Here is a 15,602-nt window from a genome sequence, read left to right as displayed (position 1 = left end):
GAATTCAGGCAACCCGGTGAAAAATGTTAAACCAAATTCATTAATATAAATTCAGAAGTGCTGCTTTTGCTTTTGTTTTTGTTTCTGTTTTTTTTTTGGGGGGGGGATTTAAAAAGCTCTGGTGGCAGAGGAGATAAAGACAGAATTTAGGTGCCCTTTAGGAAGAAAAACACACCAAAGAAAATCTTCAGCTTATAACTTTCCTTTTCCACTTCTTTTTATTCATTAATAATAATAGCAATAAACTTAATAATAATTATTATTATTATTTCTGTTTTCTGGAAAGAATGTTGTTGATACAAAGACTATTGATAAATAGAGGAGAACGAAGCTGAATAAGAACAAAGTTCACTCCATCATCTACCTGTTCCCCATAATCAGAATGAGAGGTCTCCAGTAAATGAGTAAGTTGTATTCTTTTTGGATTCTTGGATCTCTTTGAGTATCTGAAGAAAGCTGGGATCTCTTTGAGTATCTGAAGGAATTCTCTCCCAAAATGGATATGCATGAGAAATTTCATGTTTAACTTTAAGGGTTTGGTCTTCCTCCCTGGCCAGCCCATCCATGACCTTCAGTGGTTAATGACTCCTTCTATAGTAAAAACTCTAGGGGTTAGAAGTGCTGGCTAGGTAATTTGTGGGTCCCATGCAAACTGAAAACCAGAGGCCTCTTGTTCAAAAATCATTAAGCTTTTTTTTTAAAAAAGATTTTATTTATTTATTTGAGAGAGAGAGAGAGTGAATGAGAGAGGGAGAGCACAGGCAAGGGGAGAGGGAGAGGGAGGAGCAGACTTCTCACTGAGCAAGAAGACCGATGTGGGACTCCATCCCAGGACCCTGGGATCATGACCTGAGCCAAAGGCTGATGCCCAACTGACTGAGCCACCCAGGAATCCCTCATTAAATATATTAAACATTTCTTTCTTTCTTTCTTCTTATTTATTTATTTATTTATTTTTTGGTTAAAGGTTGATGATTTTGGTTTTTTTTCTTAAGATTTTATTTATTTATTTGTCAGAGAGAGAGAGAGAGAGAACACAAGCAGGGGAAGCAGTAGACGCAGGAGAAGTAGACTTCTTGCTGAGCAGAGAGCTGGACGTGGGGCTCAATCCCAGGACCCTGAAGACCATGACCTGAGCCAAAGGCAGATGCTTAACTGACAGAGGCACCCAGGCGCCCAGGCACCCTCATTAAGCATTTCAAGATGGTGATGGGAGAGCACTAAGCCAAGTGTGGGATCCTTCCAAGCCCACGTATAACTTCACAGGATATCTGTCCATCCCTACTTTGAAGGGTAGGGTACTGGTTAAGATTTCAGGCTCTGGTGTGGGAGGTACTAAGCTCAAATCACAGCTCTCCATGAGCTTTCTTGAGCAAGTTACTTTGGATACTGACCTCAGGGTTATTGTGAAGGATAAATAAATTAGTAATGTGAAATCCCTAGAATAGTAAGGCCACAGTATGGGTTGTTACTCTTCTTAAGGAAAATGTTGCCAATTATAAATCACTGCATGTCAGTCCCTTGGTTCAAATCTCTCAACGGCCCAGAGCACGTGGAACACCCTTCATATCAGGCTTGAGAATCCTGCAAAGCGTATTGCTGCCTGACTCCCCAGTCTCTTCTCTCAAAACTTCTGTCTTTGCTCAACATAGTCAAGCCATCCTTGCCTTCCACCAGTTCATGACACACGCCAAGTCCTCTTTCATCTCAGGGTCATTGCACAGACTCTCTCTCAGCCAGCCATGTTCTCGCCTACCCCAGCCAATCTTTCTCTTTGCTTACACCCCATGTCAGCGTCAATGTCACCTCCTCAGAAAGACCTCTCTTCTTTGTGTCCACCTTTTCTTCTTGTTTCATCAACAACTTTACTGAGATATGATTTATATACCATAACAGTTTCATTCCATAAAATTCATGCATAGCTGGGAGATGGGGCACCATCCCTATCTTAATCTCCATCAGCAACTGATTTATATCCCTGGGGTACCACAGGATGCTTGCTACACAACACAGCTTTGGGGCAAATCTTTGAGCCTCTCTTCCAACCTGATTCATGTGCCAACCATAGCCCTCTCCATTACTGACATTCTCACATCATCATCTCCTATAGAGGACGAGATGATAAATGATCTCTGGTGTTTTCTATTTTGACTTCCTTTGTTTTCTATTTCTTCCTAATAAAACACATATTCCTTTGCTTTTTTTCTAAGTAATACAGATGAGTTAATGAGAAGAAGGAACTTGTGGAAATCCTTATGGGGTCAAGTAGAGAAATCAGCCAACCATATGAGCAAAGGGGGTGGAAACAGGAAAAGATGTCATTAGCTGGACATTGTATGGATTGTTACCCACATGGGACAGCTTCCAGTAACACCAAAAGGATTTGCAGTCCCCCCAATTATCCTTCTATTAGCTTTGAAGCTGATGTGTGAAATCCCACCTTATTTATTAGAGTGAAGGCATTAAGAGTCTCTAATGGAATACATATGGGAAGCTAAGTGATCATTGGTCATTATCCACTTTGTACAAATTAATTTGTAAGACTCTTCCCACTTACTTTGTGGGATCCTGGAAGAACAGGACCCAGGGTAGCTAGTTTTTGTTGAAAAGGCATGACGATATAGATTTGAACTCCTGGAAACACGCAGGGACAGTCAGCTACACAGTATATTCAGGGGAAAATACTGAGCTTAGGTGAGGATCAAAAGGAAATGTAGAAAGGGGTGAAGAGCTGGCCCCACCCACAATCCCAACATAGTACAAAACCTCATACTTGGATTATACTTTTCTGTTTTGTTTCATGTGGGTGGACTCATATTGTTTTATTAGAATTAGAACCCAGATTGCAAAAGAGTCAGTGAATGGTAACCTTACAAGAGAACATTAAAAAAATAATAATCATTACATTTGTTGTGCACATAGTATGTGTCATAATATATTTTGTATATATTATCTCTCTTAATGTCTTATGATACATTTCTGAGATTGCTAGTAGTATGATTTAGAAAATTAAGGCATAGGATTATTAGGAAAATTTCCTAAAGTCATAAGCCCAACAGTGGAGAATTTGAATTCAAATATGTCTGACCCCAATTTTCTTCCTGTTTCCTTCCCTGAGGCCAGTAGGGATGCATCTCTCTGATGTCTCCTTTTGCTTCCAGCTAAAGAAAATGCTTTGCTTTTAAAAGGATCACCTGATTGGACCAAGCCTACCTGAGACAGATAATCTCTAGCTTAAGGTCAACGAGTTTGAGCTATTCCTTACATCTGCAAAATCCCTTAAGTGCAGTAGCTAGATTAGGTTTTGAACAAACGTGAGATGGGGATTGTGGGAGACCGTCTTTTGAATTTCACCTACCACATATAGTCTTTCAAATTGTTGGATTGATGATAATTGAACTAATTTTTATGTGACCTAAAATGATACTTCTTTTGACAGAGAATCAATTAATACTTGTAAACGCTAAAACTAATACACGGGCCTTAAGCATCACTAGCATCCTATTTGCAAAAAAAAAAAAAACAAAACACCAAACCTCTTCATTTCCTTCATCTTATTTCTCCATTGTGACTCTTGGGTTATAATGCTAGGTTGTTCTGTCACACATTTTTGAAGTTTGCAATTTGTTTGGAGTTCAAAGGAAATGTCACTCCCCACCTCCAATTTTTAATAATGCAAATATTCTCTAACTGTTTCTGGATAAAACACAGTTGACAGAAAAAAAAAAAACCTTTTCACTCAATAAGGGAAAACAGTGAATTAATGAGTATTTAGTTTAATTTTTTAAAGAACGGAGTATTGGCAGATCCGAAGTTGACAAAATTATTCTGGTTCAATTTGTGGATCAAATGCAAATAGCCCCTTCTTCGCCTCTTTCTAATGGATTGCAATTGAAATGTTACATTTTCACTTTAGACTGACAGAAAAAAAACACCCAGCAATATGCTGAGGCCAAAAATTATGGCTGGAACCTCTAAGTAAGTCATTTTATAACAGCTTTGTTCCCTGGATGCTGGCTTATCAAAAATGCCCAGGATCTTATTGAAGTGAACTATTCTAATGAAAACGACTGGATGAGCAGACATTGCTCTAAGCAACGATGGGTTCCCAGTCTCTCTTCTGGTTTCACGTGGGAAAAACTTGAAGTTTCATGGTGACCACAGAGTATGATCACATTTAGAGAAATCCAGGATTTTCCAGGTGGGATATTAGCAGAATAGACAAAACCTGTTTCGTCTTTGTGAAAAACTGTTGTAGTTTCCAAGGACTACAAAAGCCCTCAGTATCAACCACTTACTCATTTAGATGACAAGTATATTGATTGCCTTGAAGGGGCTGGGCACTGTCCTAGGCCCTGCAGAAACGCAGAGAATGGGATGAGATCAAAATTCCTGGCTTGTTGGAGGCTCTGTAAGAAAGGCTTTGACCAAGCCAGGAGAATACTGTGTTAAACATATCACACAGGAGCCCCTGTCATGATCAAACTCGCAGCCAGATGGATATGCTTCAAAGGGGCATGTACCTGGGATTGGAATCCTTGAATAGTTTCAAGCCTGACACTGACGGATAAACACCCCAACATTCTCGCAAAGCCGACGGAGGCAAAGCATTTCCAGGGGACCGCACCACCCTGGAGATCCCGTCCTATCTCTGATTTCAGTTACTTCCTCCAGATCGATTTTCTTCCCTCAAAATGGTATGGCGGAGTGGCACTGAGATGTGGGAGGGCATTGATCTCCTCTGCTGAGAACCACTTCCTGCCTGAAGTGAAACCAGTTACGGGAGGCTGAGTAATGGCCCCGAAAATGCCCACGTCCTGATCCCCAGAACCTGTGAACGCTTCCTGGACATGGTAAGAGAGACTCCGCCGACTGGAGCAGATCAAGGATCCTGAGATCAGAGAGATGAGTTTGGATTATCCAGGTGGGTTCTTAGAGGAGGGGGGCAGGTGGGCCAGAGCCATTAAGAGGAGAGATGAGGACAGAGGTTAGAGTAATTTGAGGATGGGGCTGTGAGCTGGGAAATGTAGGGCAGCCCCGCAGAAGCTGAAAAGACAGGGAAACAGTTGCCTGACGCCTTATTTTATCCCAGAGAGACGGAGTGGGACTCTCAGGCCTCCAGAACTATAAGATGGTCCGTCTGCATTGTTTTAAGCCGCTCCCGTTTGTGGTCATTTGCTACAACAGCAGTAGAAATGGACACATCGTTGAAGTTGCCTCAAAACTGTATATCTGGTCACTTAATAATCTCAGAGAACAGGTCTAGCCACTTCCAGACTTCAGCTGGGAAGGCCACTTTAGTGTTAGAAGGCTTCGGCCCGTTTCCTATCAGAGTGGCTCGTACCTAAAAGATGAGCCAAGCTATGTGTCAGGCACTGTTCTTTCTGCCTGGCAGATACATTATTAACTAATTTAGTCCTCAAAAAAGCTCTTTAAGGTAGGACTGTCATTCTGCCATTCTGCCCATGAGAAAACCGTCCAGTTTCCCTGCTCATGATGCAGGGGTGGAGGTGGGGAGCTAAAAACAAAGGAGTGTGGCCCCTGGGTCCATGTTCTGCTCTGCCCGCTGCCTTGAGATCACCCCTAGCCACACTGTCCAGCCAGGCTTGGCAGAGGGATTGAATCTTTGTGCAAAGCCAGAAGTTGCTTAGAATAAAGGAGAGTGAAGCTGGCCAGGTCATTTTGCTGAGTTAAACTGCTTTTGATCTATGATGAAGTGTAATTATAATGATTATAATCTCGTTATCTTGCTATCCTTGTGGGGCTCATCAGACAGCTCCTGGAGAAATTTTGCAAAAATCTTTACGGTCATGGCAGCCATGTTGGAATAAATGTTTCCTCCTCCTCAGGGACTCTGAAGAAAACATCTATTTACTTGGACAACTTACATACATCTTTCCTAAGAGAAGAAACATTTGGGTAAACGAAGTAAAGAATACATGAAACAAAACCCCCAAACCAAGGAGTTTTTTTTTTTTTTTTCCACAGTTTTGAGGATTCTGTCTTTGCAACTGGCTCACGGGTTCCCCTCTGTGATTCACCTGGTGACTGGTGGACTCCCTGCTTGTATCCTAAGCACATACCTCCCCATAGATCTGGATTTGGACAAAGAGGCAGTCATAAGCATCGCCTTTAGATACCGTGTTTCCAAGGGCAGGTGCGCTGGGGGAAAAGTCCATAGACGCTCCTACAAGGTCAAGGTGTACCTCTCCTGAAGTCTGAAATCCCCACGCGGTGACCCTGGTAGTTGCTACGTTCCTTCATCTTAACCGAAGATAGTTGCCGTCCTGCCTCCTTGTGCCTCCTGGCAGAAGCCAAGCGACCAAATTCCACTCAAGAGCCCAGGCAGGAAGTGGCCATCAGCCGCTGGCCAGGTTGGCTCTTTGTCACCAGGAACGTCCTAAGCTACCTTCCACTAGCCCTGGAGGAGTTTTCCATGCAAAGCTTCACAAGCACAATAAGATATTTACTGTCTTTATCGGAGAGATCAAACCCGCACACAGATGTCACATTTCTCAAATTCCATCAGTAGATCAGACAAGCCGTCTCTGGAAAGAGGACATTCCAGCCGGCAAGTTCAGAGCGCGCTGGCTTCCAGGGCCGTTCCCTTCCTATTTTCTGTCGTGCACCCTGAGCCTTTGTTGTCTCTGCAATGCTGATAAATCAATCCATCAAAAAATTTCCTCAGTGAAACTCAATCAAGAAAGGTCATGTCAGCGGGAGAGGAACAGATTAAATTAGCATCAAATTAGACATGGAAAGTGAGTTCTGTCAAAATCATCGCAGCGCTCAGCACAATTAGAATATGTTAATTATGCATTTCATTAAGGTGGATGTGAGATGAAATGTCACTGGGGTAGGCATCCGAAAAAGGGAAGATTGCCAGGCACAACTTTCTCTAGACAATGTGTGACACCTTCATTAACATCAAGAATCACAAGTCTGCCTTGACTTTTTCTGTAAAGGATTAAACCATTAACTGTTTGCTGGCTCCTCTCATTCGTGCGGGGGGTCCCTGTCCTCCAAGGGGGCCGGCCCCTCCTGAGTGACTGTCTTGCTTTGCCACCGCCATGGCCCCAGGGGCTGCTGGGAGTGCCCGGTGGGCAATGGAGAGGGTGGCGGGTTTTAATGAACTCCCTGCAAGCTTCTCGGGGATCACGCCACTGCCTTAGGGGTGGCAGGGTGCTGAGAAATGAGGGGTGAGGATTACAGAGGGAGGGGAGGAGGGGCAGGGGGAGGCTCTTGGCTTCATTCTTGGGGATGAAAGATATAATCAACGTAATGGGGGGCGGGCAGGGGGATCAGATTTACAAACTTACACCCGGCAAACTCTAATTTGGTGAATTATTTCGCAGATCGCTCTCTGAGTCACTGCAACCAGGAGGCATTCTCCTGGAGTGAAGTAGTTCCTCACGAGGCAGCTTCATAAAATCCTCGTTAGATGCTTCCAGTGGTAGGAGTTTTCACCTGGGCTGTCTCCTTCTGTGATTTCTTCAACCCTGCTTCAGTTGGCCTCCACCGGGGGAGAGACGGGGCCCATCCCCTGTGTGGGTTATTCCCCTGACGTTTGCCCACTCAGCCCCCTTTTTCAGGTGTCTGGAGGCAATGCCCATCTGCGGGGGTTTCCAGTTACCTCCTGTGGAATGTTCTCTCACTCGTGCTGCCCCTCGCTGGGCCCCCTCACCTTCCACCTGCCCGCCCCGTTCCCGACACCCTCACACCCACCGAAACATTCATGAACGCTAGGCTGCACCGCTCTTCTGCTATTTCCTCAAATCTCAAGTGAAAAACACAGCTTCTTGCAATGTTGTTCCTGACTCCCGGCCTCGGACTGCCATTAGATGCCTTTTTTGTTCCCCTGGGGCCCTGTGCTTCCTTGAAGTCACCAGAATCAGTTTCTGTCGCTTGCAGGACAGTAACTGTAACACAACACACTCAGACTTTCCTACTTCTTCCCAGAAACGAATTATCCATCTACCCACTACGTGGTAAGTTCTTTCTCTGTCTCTCCATATTTTAAATCTCTCTTTCCTGATATGTAGAATGTATTCATCAAATTATCTTTAGAAAAAATGAATGCTCAGGTTACAGAATTTTACCATGACCTAAGTTCTATATTTTATAGGTAGGAGAGAAAGCGAAAGTTACAAACTTTATTTCTAGCCTTTCTCAATAGGGCTGTTTTTTGTCATATTAAATTAATACATACACATCAATATATACCCATTTCTAACATAGCCAGTTGGAATTCGTTTTCTCTAATGCTTAGTGTTAAATATAGTGTATGACATACTTCACTGCTCCCATTTTTTCTCACTCCAATGTCAAGGATGTTATTCTGTGAATTTACCTGATTTTCTTTCCCTCCACTTCCTCCAGGCCCACCCCTCCTTTTCTTTGCTCTCTTTCTCGTCCTCTCATCTCTCTATAACAAAATCAATGATCAGCTCCAGGTTTCTAACCAAACTTATAAGGCAATCCCTTTTAAATCCAAATTCTTTGGGGGGGGGGGGTGGTTTGCACAGTGGAAAATAGCCTTACTCTCAACTCTGATGACCAAACAGACAGGATGATCTACTAAGCCGTAGGATGGCTTTGGGTGACGCTGTTTTCTTCCTCTTGGTAATGTGAGCATAACCTTCTTTGTGGTGTGCATTAATTGGGAGAATACAGGCAAAATGCAAAGGCTGGAATCTAGCACATAATAAATCCCCAGTAAATGAGAGTGGTGATGAGAAAGGAAGATGATGAGGATAAGAATGGCATGCTGGCATCCCCAAGCTCAGGAGCCGGCCCAGAGTCCTATTTCGAAAACATCGCATCAGCACAAATATCTTAATTTACAGGGAGAAAAGACAGCGTTGGCTACAATTGCCCACTTTAAATTTTGCATGAGAACAAGGAGACACGCGGGGGATTGGGACCCTCTGGCAGAGACACTCCAGAGCTGTGGGGTTCTGGAGAGAGACTTTGCCCTGTGCCAAAGGCCCAGAGGAATTCCAAGGAAACCGACAATGGAAGTACACAGTCTTGCTGGAGCCCAGGATGGGCTATTGATGCCCCGCTCCCCAAGCTGTCTGGTTTTCTGAGCTTCATTTAATTTCTAGATCACCTGGGGCCCAGGCTGTTAGAAAACGGAGGACAGAGTGGAAATTACTCATGAGCTGGCTCTGATTCGACGAAGCCAACTGCCTCACCTTGTGGCAAGAGCGAGCGGAAGGGGAGGAGGGAGGATGCTTTCCCGCCTGGGTACAAAGCTTCCTCCTAGCCTGCCTAGACTTCTAGCTTCATTGTCAGCACCGCCATTGATATTAAAATCAAGGGGTTGGCATAAAGCTCGGGGTAGCACTGGCAGAATTCCAGGCTTGCTCTAATGAGCCTCACCTGGGCTAATTACATTTTTCACAAACCCCCGCCGGAGAGGTTGGAGTTGCCAATTGGTCGTCCAGAATGATAGCGACTGGGATTTCTCAGCTCTGAGATTTCTTTCTATCTGCTGGCAGTCGGAGCTCCAGAGGGCCAGAAAGTGACCTGAGGAACTCTGGCTACTATCTTCGTAGGGCACATGGTAGTTACCTTATTTGTTCCAGAAAGAAAAGTGATCTGTAAAGTGGGAGTAAAGTAGCCTTCTGGCTACTCGGAGGATGGGCTCGCCTGTCATCTTACTGTTCACAGGGAATCAGAATCTGCACTTCCAACAAGATCCTTAGGCAATGGATGTGTACCGTCAGGTGTGAAAAACCCCAGTCAGAGGGGTCAGACAGCGTGCCCAAGCTGACACAGAATCAGGACCTACCCCACATCTGCCCATCTCCTAAACACGGTGGCTTTCCAAATTACCCCAGTCCACCTCCCATAGGTCTGCAGGACAGAGGACAGAGATCAGAGGGTAGGAGGCACTGTTGTTGTACCATGGGGGCTCGAGAAGGAGTAGTTACCACAACCTGGGAGAGGAAGTCAGAGAGGACTTCCTGGAAGAGAGAGAATGTAAGTGGAGACCTACAGGCTACATGGGGATCCTTCCCAGAAGCCCACCAGCACAATTTCCCTCATGCCTTTCCCTGTGTTTTTTCCTTCTGCACATACACTTCTGCCGGGGTCTGTGGGGAGGATGGTGATGTGTGGCCCATAGCATTTGGTGGGATAATGCTTTTGAAAAATCGCCTCAGCTCTTCCCAGCATTCCTGTATTGGCTGCTTTTCCCTCAACCAGGCATCAGCTACTCATGATCACACCAAAACTACAACGGAAAGGAATTTGAGTTTAACAAAGGTGGGTTCGCCAACCCATGCTTCCTGAGGCAGTTCGGAAACAGAACAAGATGTGATTACCGAAGCAAGTCACCCTACTGGACATGACAGGATAAGCTTGTCGACGGGGGGCAGAGGAGACCTGGGGGAAACTAGGCAGTCAAATGCGGCCAGGTGTCCCTGGAAAAGTCTGACAGTTTCAAGGGGACTCAGGAGTAGTGACAACCTGCCACCTTTTCCCCCAGCAACCTAGGAATGCTGGTAGGTCCCTCGAGATGCCTGGGCTCCAATGCCCTGGGGAAAGGGCTGGAAAGCCAGCCAAATGGCTGAGAGGGAGTGGGTGATCAGGCATCTGGGCCTGAGGGTGGGGGTCCCTCAGGACCGGGGTCCCCCCAGGGCCATGGTCATGGTAGTTGACCTGGGCAGTCACACACGGCTCTCCATGTCTGGATGAATACCGTCTAGAAAGTCCTAGCACTTTCTGAACCAGGGCCCCACATTTTCGTCTTGCAATAGACCACGCATGGTGTAGCTAGTTGTGGCCGCCTGACAGGGTGCCCGTGTGCCCCAGGGGAGACTGTCCACAGCCACACAAGTCTGAGGGGGCTGGGTAAATGCGAGGAGACCTCATAGAGTTCACAGTGACCAGAAGACCTGTGAGAGCTTGAGGCCACCACATGACCAGCTCCCTGAAGGACCCCTCTTCCCCCGCCTGCTCCTACCCACCCCCTGTTTCAGCTGTGTCCCCTCAGGAACGGGGAGGAGTCCTGAACTGACCAGGAATAAGTCTCTGCTCCTGGGAACACAGACTTGAAATTGACATTGAGTCTTCAGGTGGAGAATGTTCGAGGAAGTTGCATTTCTTCCACACTTGAGTTTGTGGACTGGTGGTGAGAGTTTAACCTGTTGCAGTGTAGCTTGACTCCTTGGTGACTAAGCTGGGCTTACTTCTTGTTTCTGTCTTCTGGTCTTCCTGCCAGTGATTCAGAGGGGAAGAATCTGGAATTCACTCCCGTAAGCCCCTGCACTGGCCAGCACGTTCCCACGTTGCATACAACAGTTTCATCGGTGGCTCTGATTACCGGTAGCGCTGGCCTGGCTCCTGGTGACCTGGTAACCTCGTGTGGCCCTCGGGAATATCTTCGAATCAAGGCCTACAGAGACTGGGGTGGGGGAGACCCTCTCACCCTCAGCGCAGCTGACATGTGGAGCTGGGTGGCTCTTTGCTGGGGGCTGTTCTGTTCACTGTATGACCTCAGGCAGCGGCTCCGGCCTCTATCCACTGGATGTTAGTAGCCCCCCCCTCCATCGTGACCACCAAGAATGCCTCACGCATTGCCAGCTGTTGCCTCGGGGGCAAAATCGCCCCCAGTGACTTCAAATCCACCATGGCCAATTACCACGCAGTGACCCAGAATAAATTATTTAACCATAAAGGGCCCGCATCACTCTCTTCGGAAAAGGAGGGTAGTAATCGGTTTACTGTTCATTCTTGTGGTTGGATCCAATGAGGTCTCCTAGGAGGGTCTCCCTGTGATGGCAAAGGGGCCTCCCGGGTGTTTCTCTATGCTGGCCCAGCCCCGTGTTCTAGATGAAGGACATTAAGACTGGGCGGGCCTAAGAGATTTCCTCCAACCTAGGCTCATCGCTCTTTTTATAATAAAATCCTTCAGTTACATGGGAAGAACCGTGAAAACATTCTCTCCACTGGGGAAGTGACAAATGCAAGAAGAACATTTCCGTGTTTGAGGAATGCCCACCGTGAAGAGCTCTGTGGGACCCCATTTGGCCGCGCGGCCACACTGTGATGCAGACAGACGTGTCCCTCCTTCCCAGGCGAAGACATGCAGGTTCCGAGAAAGAGGCTCCCTACCGTTCCCAGGATCCCACCTGGAGCTCCACGAGCGGTGGGGCCCTGGGCCTGTGATTTCGCCCAGTGAAGTCTGGAGGGGCCACACTCTGCTGGAGACGTCCCGGGCGACCTCCCCTTGTCTGCTCCAGCAAACCGCCCGTCCTCTTACTTATTTAATATTTTTCTTTAAGTGGATTTACTTTTTGGCTTAAATATTTAAAGGCATTTTGCGCCTCTCCTCTAATTGAAAAGCCTTTCCGGCAGCCTCGCTCGGAAAGGGAATGAGTATTGGTGTTAGGAGCCAAAGTTATTTATCTTTGGTAAATGATGAACAAGATCGAATCTGGCTGGCACGTGGCTGTTTGGCCTCTTATACGCATTAAATGTCCAATAAATAGGTGGCGCGACCCCCTGTGGGTTGGCTCATCCAATCCATTCCCTGTCCATTTCCTTATATACACCCTCCCATAGAGGCGAAAAACAATTCTCACCATCCGGCCTCCTTTGCAAGCTGGAACTGATCATGCGCCAGTGAGGCGTATGGGGCATGGAGTCCTTCCCTGATTAAAAGGCAAACTTGCTGGGAGATTTGCTGTCATCCACTCTTTCTTTGTGTGATGGCTAGTTTTGTAGGTCAGCTTGGGTAGGCTCTGGTCCCTAGTTTTCAAACGTTTGTCAAAGTGTTGCTGTGGGGGTATTTTGTTGATGTGATGGAATTCCATAATCGGTCGATTTTTAAATAAAGAGGTTATCCGTGATAATGTGGGTGGGCCTCGTCCAATCAGTTGAAGACTTTAAGAACTGCTTCAGCTCTTGTCTGAGAGTTTCCAGCCTGCTGGCTTGCCCTACAAATTTCAGACGGTGGCCAGCCCGACTCACAAGGCCCATAAGCCAATTCTTTAAAGGAACCAAGTAAGTGAATAAATAATCCCACTGTCATGGGGTATATATACATCTCCATTCCTCTCATTTTGTTTTTCTAGCAGAAGATATACTCTTCTACCACTTTGTTGCAGAGGGGACATCAGATGCATCCACCATCTTGCTGCCACGTGAGTGACAAACATGCAGATAAGGCATTGATGTTAAGCCTGATGGAGCAGAAAGTTTAGAAGGAACAAGGGTTGATGATTGCTTCACTGCGGTTACCTACCATCTGGTCAGGCCTACCTCCAGGCATCTTAATGTGTCTGAGATCAGAATGCATCTTCTGATCAATGATCTCTTACAATTAATTGTCAGCATTGCTTTTGTATTGTTCCTTCCCCCCTTGGGGATCCGTAAATAACGATACATCTTAACAACGAGTGGCATCCTGATTCAATAAACTATGGTAAATGTAAGCCAAGTTCTGACTTGATTTAAGCTATATATATTTTGGAGGTGGACAACATGCATGCCCTTGATCTCCTTGGCCTGACTATGGAATCACCATGGAAGAGAATTGGGAAATCAGCATTTAGCAACTACACAAGCAAACCTCTCTGCTCCCTACACTTTGTCCTTTTCTCCTGCAGTCAGCCGCTGGTCACAAAGTGGTCACAGCTCAACCTTGGATTGCTTCAAGCGAAGGTTTCTTTGCAAACAAAACAGAATCCTCCATATACTTGCATTTTACCTGATGAGAAATAAAGCTTTCTTAAATCCTGTCCCTTCTCTCCCCACCAAATCCACTTTCTAAGCTTAAAGCAGGTTGAATGAGTTTTTTTTTTAACTGATGAAAATATTATAGGAATTAAAAACCAAACCCATTAATATCCTGAGTAAACTCCCCATGTTAATTGCGGATTCTTTCCGGCGACAGAGCAGGTCCTGTCTGGGCTTAATGCGATAGCGGCGTTTAATAGAGAAGCCTGTAGGAGCGGCCATTTGTAGCAGAACCTTCTGTTGCCCTGGCAGAATGGCTGGAAGTGATTTTCCTTTCTCACGCTTGTGCAAAGTAACAGAGGTACTGAGTGCTGCCTCTGGGGAAGGGGAGCCAGATTGGAGAAAGAGAACCAGGAGACCCGGTTATTATTATTATTATTACTTTTCCCCCAACATCCTTCCTGGAAACCTTCATAGAGATTTTCCTTTCCCTCTCCTGCACTTTCAGGAGAATGGTTGAGAGGATTCTCCCACGAAAACAAGCAAACAGACAACAGGACACAATTTTGATAACAGAAGAAGTTTCTGGGATCCCTGTCACTGAAATGCCTTCCTCCTTTATCCAGGGGTCTAGGGCAGGGGCAGAACCAAACAGGTACGGTGCCCGCAGAGGGAACACGCAGGGCTGAGTGGGGAAGGTGTCACACTGGAGAAGCATCCTGTGTTGACAGACAGAGCTGATGGAGACTTTCTTTTTCTGTTGCCCAAGCTCTGTGTTTAGAACAGGGCATTAAGGACGGCACATGATGAAATGAGCACTGGTGTTATATGCAACTGATGAATCATTAAATTCTACCCCCAAGAACTAATAATACAATATATGTTACCTAAATTGACTTTAAATAAAAAATTAAATAAAAAAAAACACAACAGTGTCTGAACACTGCTCTTCGCCTACACGGTGTACACCTCTGTCCTGGGGTGGGGGTAGCTCAACCCCGTGTGCATCAACCACATCGGGGACTCAGTGCAGCGCAGGGCGTTTCTGAATGCAGCTAGGTCTCTGGGGAGGTCAAGGGTTGGCTTTTGAACAGGTGGTGCTGATGCTGCTCATTGGGAATACACTTTGGGAACGACTGGCTCACACATGACCACCTCTCACCTGGGCTGTCCTGTAGCCTCCCAACTGGTCTCCCGGGGTCTACCCTACCCACTTAGAGTCTATCTTCCCACTGGGGGCCACAGCTCATTCAGGCCTCCTGGCTCCCCCTGGGTCCAGAAAGAACCAAATGCCTCACTCCTGTCTGCTTTTCCAGCACAGTGACCCCTGGAGTCCAAGAGAGGATTCATGTCTTTCACGGGCTTCTTGCTGCTAAGTTGCAATCTCCCATTCAAGTTGCTCTATTAAATTTCTTAATCACAACTGCCTTATAGTTTGCGCTTCTCCCATAGCTTTTTAAAAAAAATTATTATTATTTTATATATTTTTTAAAGCTGTATTACCCTTCCCTACCTACTATACTTGTACATTTTCTAAAGACCTATGTAACCTATGTCCATGAACCCCGCCCTCATTCAACACAAATACCAGTGCGTCCCAAATCCACGTGCACACTTGGTAATTCTAGCCAAAGGGAAACGTGTTCTAATGCAGTAACAATTCATAACAAGCCCCAGGTGAGGTGGTTTCTCCCTCTCTGACCCAATTTGCCAGAAACCCTGGCAAATTGGGTCACCCTGTTGAGCTTGAGGACTCCATCCCTCACAAAGTGTTTTATGTCGAGACCAGGCACATGGCGGGAAGGGATGGGGAAGGAGCCCTCCATACTCAGACGAATCCCAGACAGATGTCAGATACACATATTTGAATAAACCAAATGTCACTTTTCTCTTTAATCGCTGGCTTCAGAGAG

The 15,602-nt window shown here is 46.0% G+C and overlaps 1 protein-coding gene and 1 long non-coding RNA gene across 7 annotated transcripts in view; one reads left to right on the top strand and one right to left on the bottom strand.

Moving 5' to 3' along the window:
• The window catches only part of TSHZ2 (teashirt zinc finger homeobox 2), a 439,172-nt gene that overhangs the window by 95,026 nt on the left and 328,544 nt on the right, over positions 1-15,602 (bottom strand). The gene's annotated exons all lie outside the window — the stretch shown is intronic.
• On the top strand, positions 5,065-12,516 carry LOC125108256 (uncharacterized). 2 transcript variants are annotated; one of them, XR_007129857.1, is made up of 2 exons: positions 5,065-10,272; positions 11,231-12,516. It is a non-coding gene; the product is annotated as an uncharacterized LOC125108256 (long non-coding RNA). The 2 variants fall into 2 exon arrangements; XR_007129856.1 differs by having other exon boundaries at positions 5,065-11,140.

The sequence above is a fragment of the Lutra lutra genome, chromosome 9 (assembly GCF_902655055.1).
Source record: "Lutra lutra chromosome 9, mLutLut1.2, whole genome shotgun sequence".
Classification (NCBI taxonomy): domain Eukaryota; kingdom Metazoa; phylum Chordata; class Mammalia; order Carnivora; family Mustelidae; genus Lutra; species Lutra lutra.
Note: the sequence above shows the minus strand (reverse complement) of the source record. Positions and strands in the feature narration are given on the sequence as shown.